Source organism: Alosa pseudoharengus, unplaced genomic scaffold (genome assembly GCF_046254945.1).
Source record: "Alosa pseudoharengus isolate Yale_2024_CS ecotype anadromous, Long Island Sound unplaced genomic scaffold, YU_APseudo_1.1 YU_APseudo_1.1_scf_22, whole genome shotgun sequence".
Lineage (NCBI taxonomy): Eukaryota > Metazoa > Chordata > Actinopteri > Clupeiformes > Clupeidae > Alosa > Alosa pseudoharengus.
Genome location: NW_027468680.1, coordinates 10,748,816 through 10,755,252, shown reverse-complemented (window position 1 = coordinate 10,755,252; position 6,437 = coordinate 10,748,816). Strand labels below are relative to the sequence as shown.

The following is a 6,437-nucleotide window of genomic DNA, read 5'->3' as shown; positions in this document are numbered from 1 at the left end:
TACTGCAACATGACAAAACAAAAGAGAGAGAGAAAGAGAGAGAGAGAGAGAGAGAGAGAGAGAGAGAGAGAGAGAGAAAGGTTCACTCAGAAACTATGCATGAGTGTCAGGATGAACAAAGCACACAAGAATGCCACCTGATAGGATCTTTTGACATCCTCGACATCAACATCGCAACGAGTGTGTGTCATAAAGCGAAGTGCTTGTTCTGAATCTAGAGTGACTGAACCAGCGTGGGATAAAGCAAATCAGCTGTCTGAGAATTGGGTTTCAGCAACACATATGGCAAGGCTTTACTGACTTGTATTTGTGCATGTAAGTGTGTGTGTAGGATACAATATACCAGTGTCTGTGAGGGAGATATATGTACGTTGCTGAAGGGGAATAGGTCCATCTGAAAGTGCTCACATGTTCAACAGGCCTCGTAGGTAGCGTTGGGGCCGAAATTAGCCCACGTCACATCACATTTTTAACTTCAGGCCCTGGATACAGAAGCAGCAGTCAATTAATCTCAACTATGCACGCAAACAAGCAGAAGGAACCATCACAGGAGACTTCAGACATCAAAGCCAAACAAGATCTTTCTTCACTTCTAGCACATTACCAGCTCTCTAAAGGCACACAGTCTCTCTCTCTCTCACACACACACTTTAAAATGACCTTTGAAAGATGTAGGGAAACAATGGAGATAAAAGAGAGAGAGAGAGAGAGAGAGAGAAAGGGGAGTGAGAGAATGCTCACTTGGCTGAAGTATAAAGCGAGGGAGGGGAGAGGAGGAGAGGAGAGGGAGAGGATAGAAACAGCAGGTTTGCATTGAAGATGTTTGTGTCTTCATCCTCTTCCAAATTACCAGAGGTTGGAAGGTGCTCCACTTAAAAGGACACATTCAAAGCCAGTGAAGTGTGTTTTTATATCTCATACAAAGCATTGCACAAGTACTGTGTGAATCAGGTTCACTCAAACAAAAATCATCTTTTGTAGACAAACAAGTTGGGGTGGTCACAGAGGCAGTTGCTTCCTGCTTTTGCCCTTTTAATTACAGAGGCTTAGGCATGGGAGTCCATGGGAGACAAAATCTTAGGCCCCGAGCCCCTGTGCCTCTCTTCTACCCTCCTCTCCACTCCTCTTTTCTGCTCTCCTCTCTTCTCCTCTTCTCTTTTATCCTCTCCTCTCCTATTTTCTGCTCTCCTCTTCTCCTCTCCTCTCCTCTTTTCTGCTCTCCTCTCTTCTCCTCTCCTCTCTTCTCCTCTCCTCCCCTCTCATCTTTTCTGCTCTCCTCTCTTCTCCTCTCCTCTTCTCCTCTCCTCTCCTCTCTTCTCCTCTCCTCCCCTCTTTTCTGCTCTCCTCTCTTCTCCTCTCCTCCTCTCCTCCCCTCTCCTCTCTTCTCCTCTCCTCTCTTCTCCTTTTCTCTCTTCTTTCCTCTCTTCCCCTCTGCACCTCTCTCCTCTGTTCTCCTCTGTTCTCCTCTGTTCTCCTCTGCTGTGCTGTGCTGTGTTCTCCTGAGCGGAGCCGACCCGTGGGGCTCTGTGAGCGGATCAGAGAGTGAGATCACAGCCCATTGTCCACCACGCAGAGGAGCACCCTGCAGCAGAATGCTGATTGCACACAGCCACACAGCTCTATTGTTGATCCTAGTGTACACACACACACACACACACACACACACACACACACAAACCCATACTGGCCTGGGGTTTGGCTGGGGCTTGGCTGTGGGGACAGGGCAGGGCCAGCCACGCAAAGGATTGTGGGGATTGTACTGGCTCCCATTCCAAACATGTAAACGAAAACATTGGTGCACGGAAAACACAAGCTGGGATGGTTTGGAGGGGGAAGGGGGGGTATTCAGCTGTGTTGATGTGATACAGTGAGAGGCGCCACTACATGCAAATAACTACACATAAAATAAAACATCCACTATGCAAATAACCAGGAGTGTGAAAAATACTTCAAAAGGGCAGAGACATAGCAACAGAGAGAGAGAGAGAGAGAGAGAGAGAGAGAAAGAGACAAATGTGTGCTTTGGTTTTATCCAAGTGAAACTGAAAGAAAAACAGTTGGATTATCTTACCCTTATCATCAACCAGACAACAGGCCATTGCCATTAGATAATGCATGCCAAAGGTCTCTTTTTTAAAATATGTCTCATGGCATATTATGTGAACACACAGGAACAGGTTCCCAAAATGTCTTTTCAAATGGAGATCTTAATTTTAGTCTGAGACTAGGCCGAATCCATGTCCACAAAACCAGCCCATGATATCCCAACCATTCACGATTAATGTTGAACCCACACCTGTGCTTTTAAAGCACATTCACTGCAATAGTCAAAGAGACAAATGTGTGCTTTGGTTTTATCCAAGTCCAACACATTGATAATAATTGAACTTATTGTATTCATCTGTGGAGGATGCTGAGGTGAAACTGAAAGAAAAACAGTTGGATTATCTTACCCTTATCATCAACCAGACAACAGGCCATTGCCATTAGATAATGCATGCCAAAGGTCTCTTTTTTTTAAATATGTCTCATGGCATATTATGTGAACACACAGGAACAGGTTCCCAAAATGTCTTTTCAAATGGAGATCTTAATTTTAGTCTGAGACTAGGCCGAATCCATGTCCACAAAACCAGCCCATGATATCCCAACCATTCACGATTAATGTTGAACCCACACCTGTGCTTTTAAAGCACATTCACTGCAATAGTCAAAGAGTCCAGCATACATGCAGGACTAGATGATTCATACTGCATGCATGATAGATAACTTGTGTAGTTTTTACATAAACAGTTTCAAAGGCCTTACTGTAAAATGGCTTGGGAAAGGCTTTTAGATTATATTTAGAACACAGCACATTCCTCAATTCCCTAGTAAATTAAGGAGACTGTTATAAATAACAAGCAAACTGAGAGATTGTCAAAACAGTATAAGAAATGGCTGAATTATTTGCCATTTTAGCTCCAGGTCACAAACAGGTCATATATCTACCCCAGCAGGTGACCACTGTATAAGTCCCTTAGCAACCTAAGCAAAGGAAAGCAAACATAGCCAGGCGATTCCTCGCCATCATCACCATGGATGGCCGGACATGAGGACAAGTGAGCAAAGGGGCAAACTGTACCTCCAAGCGCTCTCTTTCTCTCTCACACTCTCACTCTCTCTCTCTCACTCCCATCCTCGCACACTGGTTTGGTTGCCAAGCACAACACGCCATCCGTCAGCAGCCGAGAGTGAAGAAGAGCTCAATCGATCTCGAAACGGCTCTCTTCGACCGAGAGAAAGAGGGAAAAAAAACACACACACACACACGTCCTGAAGTATCGGTTTCAGCCCGGAGGAAGTCCCGGTGCTTTTTTGGCACGGTCTAGACATTCCCCTCAAGTTGACAGGGTTCCAGCTTCTGACCTCACTCTCCCTAATTGGAGGTGTCTCCTGCTCCCCCCCCCCCCCGCCCCTGTCATCGTTGCTGAATGCCTCCCTAATTGGGGCAAGATAACCCCCCCCCACCCCTCCACCACCACATCCTCACTCTCCAGCGTTACACAAACAGAAGGGTGAACGTCCTCGCTGTTCTTCTCCTCTTCTTTTCAATCACTCGCTTTCTCACAGCGGTGGAGCGTGTGAAAAGTGGAATGTGAGTGCGTCAACCCGGGAGGCCTCACTACTTGGTGAAAGTGGTGAAAAATAGATGAAATGAAAGCCAGTGGACACATGGAGGCCTAGTGGAGGACATGCTTAGCGGATGCTGCTGCGGGGGGGGGGGGGGGGTAGTTGGATGACAGTGCTGCCTGATTCATCCGGTAACAGGGGCGTTACTAACTTAGTAACCAGGTAACAGGGGCGTTACTAACTTAGTAAACAGGTAACAGGGGTGTTACTAATTTAGAGGATGCATGCAGTGTCCAGCCAGGGCAAAAATGCACAGTTGGACTCAGACTGTGTCTTCAGACTGAGATCAGATAGGCCTACATTTGATGTAGCCAAAGAGCATCACCATTTTCACCACCACCATCATGGTCATGATCATTATCATCCGCACTAAAAGTCTGACCATTTGTCTCTCCTGCAGTAGACGGACTGAGAACAAACAAACAAACAAACAAACAAACAAACATGGCGAGTGGCTCATCATCATCATCATCATCATCATCATTACCAGCACAACAATCACCAGCAGCAGCATCCCAACCACCTCCATCATCACCATTATAATGGAGAGTGGAAGACTGGAGCTCATGGGATCCTGCTGATGTGATTAATAGCATGTGTCTTGTCTTACTTCAAGTTCCTACTTGCAATTGTGTTGAGCTGCTGAAAGTTCTATGGCTGAAAAGGCCAATAGTTATCAAATTAGCTTGTCATGGCCTAACTGTACACTGCAGTATCTCAACACATGCATTTGTACACTTTCAGCGCTAATAAAGTTGGAGGCATGCCTTAAAGAGATTCCCACTTATGCTCTGCAATTCATTTAGCGCACAGGCCTAAATACCCTAAATCCAAAATTACTACCTTAAACTGGCCATCTTAATGACATTAATTAGTTGGATTAGTGTGATTTAACATACCAGTTGTATTAATGCCCAAGGCCAGCTTAGACCTGCTCTCCAGCAACTTCAACACTTTGCCTTGACACTTTATTTAGTCTTATTACAGAAAATGGGTATAGTCCAGGACAGGTGGTCTGACCTTGAACTGTGCCATCAAATGCCATAAGTATCAAGTAAAATCATCCCAAAGTTATAACAAGGCCAGGGGAGCTGAGCGCTGAATCTTTCATTGAGCTGCAGGGTGAAGACACTCTTTGCATGAACAGCGCTATAACACTGCACATGGGGAAAAAAATGTCACGGAATGTTCATACTATTTTCAATTTATGCACTGAAATGAAAACAGTCTCAATCGCTTGTGGTAATGTAGCCTATGCCAGCAATTTGATTTGATTTCGCAATTGGTGCAAACACTGTGCAATTCATATCTAAATTATAGGCCCAGCGTGAGTGTTTTGCAAAGAGATCGCCTAAACACTGAAAAATATGGTTTCGATTACGATGCGTAAGAGGTAATTACTATTATGTACATTTCTTTTACGCTTTTGTATAGGCTGGACTAAATAATACTCTCTGTAATATTCGGTTAAAACACTATTACAGAAAAAGCAGGAATATGGTCATCAGTAGTCGCTATGCAGGTACGCTACGTTGTAGCGCGATCAATCATTGGAATAACCTGCAATGTCCTACAACAATATTTTTTTTCATTCTTTACAACATAGAATATTCTTTAATAGGCCTATTGAATGTATGGGTTAGGCTATAGTGAGATAATAGTCGGCTTATTAACATTGTATTAAAAACGCATTCGCCAACGTCCCCATTCCGCAGGCTTGCTCTAATGTCGCGAATGTAACACACCGGACCGGCTTTGCCACAAACTCTTAAAATATAGGTTACAGTAGCTACACAGGAATGCTAAAGAAAAACGAAAGTCGCGAGTCCAGTGGAACGAGCAAATTATTTAGCCTACATTCCGCGCTGTTTCCAGAATTCTCATTGAAATGCATCACAATTTTCACCAGTCGTATGTGTTACACATTTTTATCAAAATGTCACACCCATAACCCGATTCCGTGTCATTCCAAGCCTCGTAAAATAGAAAAAGGACAATTGGAAAAACGAGGACAATCTCGCGGTTTACGTTTCAAACGCCTGTATACATCGTCGTATAGGCAGTCATATAGCTACAGCGGTGTCTTACCTCGTAAACAGACCCATCATCTTGCGCCAGCTCTCTGTGGTCAATCTAAGCGGTTGCATACCCCTTTAACACAATACTGTACGATTCGGCAGTTGCAGGTGACATCATTCGCTGAAGTGTCAGTGCGCATGGACCAGTGAAAATAAAGCGCAAGCTTTCATGGGAAATGTAGTGTTGTTTGCTGTCATGTTTTTAAGGGCAGAAGTGGACAAGACAAGTCTTCAACTGCTTAGTGTATTGCTTTTATATTTGAAAGTAAATGAAATAAATAGCTATTGCATTAGGCTATATTTTATTGCAGTGGGTATTTTGAGACAATTTAATGATGTTGAACTTCCCCAAACTGCATGAGACGGTAGAGCTGCTGAAAGGCTATATCTCTGAGGAAGGGGCTACTTGACAAGAAGGCGTTAATAGTTCGAGATGCGGTGCGGTGATTGCCATTTTTCTGATTTGTTTGTACAGCTCAAGTGGATGGCGAAGGGCTCAAAAAGTCTCTGGTCAGTGAGCACACAGGGAGCCTAATAAAGCGGGCCGTGCTAAACCCTCATTTTCCACTAATGTGACAGTTATATTGCAGGGTGCCATAAGTAATGGTGGAAAGGGGGTTCTTGTGGAGGCGTTGTATAGAGACACAGGCCACACGGACATCCATCCCCAGAGTGAATTTCTGTATG

General features: G+C 44.4%; 1 protein-coding gene across 1 annotated transcript in view; it reads right to left on the bottom strand.

The window, feature by feature from the left end:
- Nucleotides 1–5,835, bottom strand: part of daam1a (dishevelled associated activator of morphogenesis 1a) — a 69,194-nt gene extending 63,359 nt beyond the window's left edge. The window contains exon 1 of the mRNA XM_076300510.1: nucleotides 5,761–5,835. The gene's annotated coding sequence lies outside the window, so the exon portion shown is untranslated. The remainder of the gene's footprint in view (nucleotides 1–5,760) is intronic.
- Nucleotides 5,836–6,437: the final 602 nt, after the last annotated feature.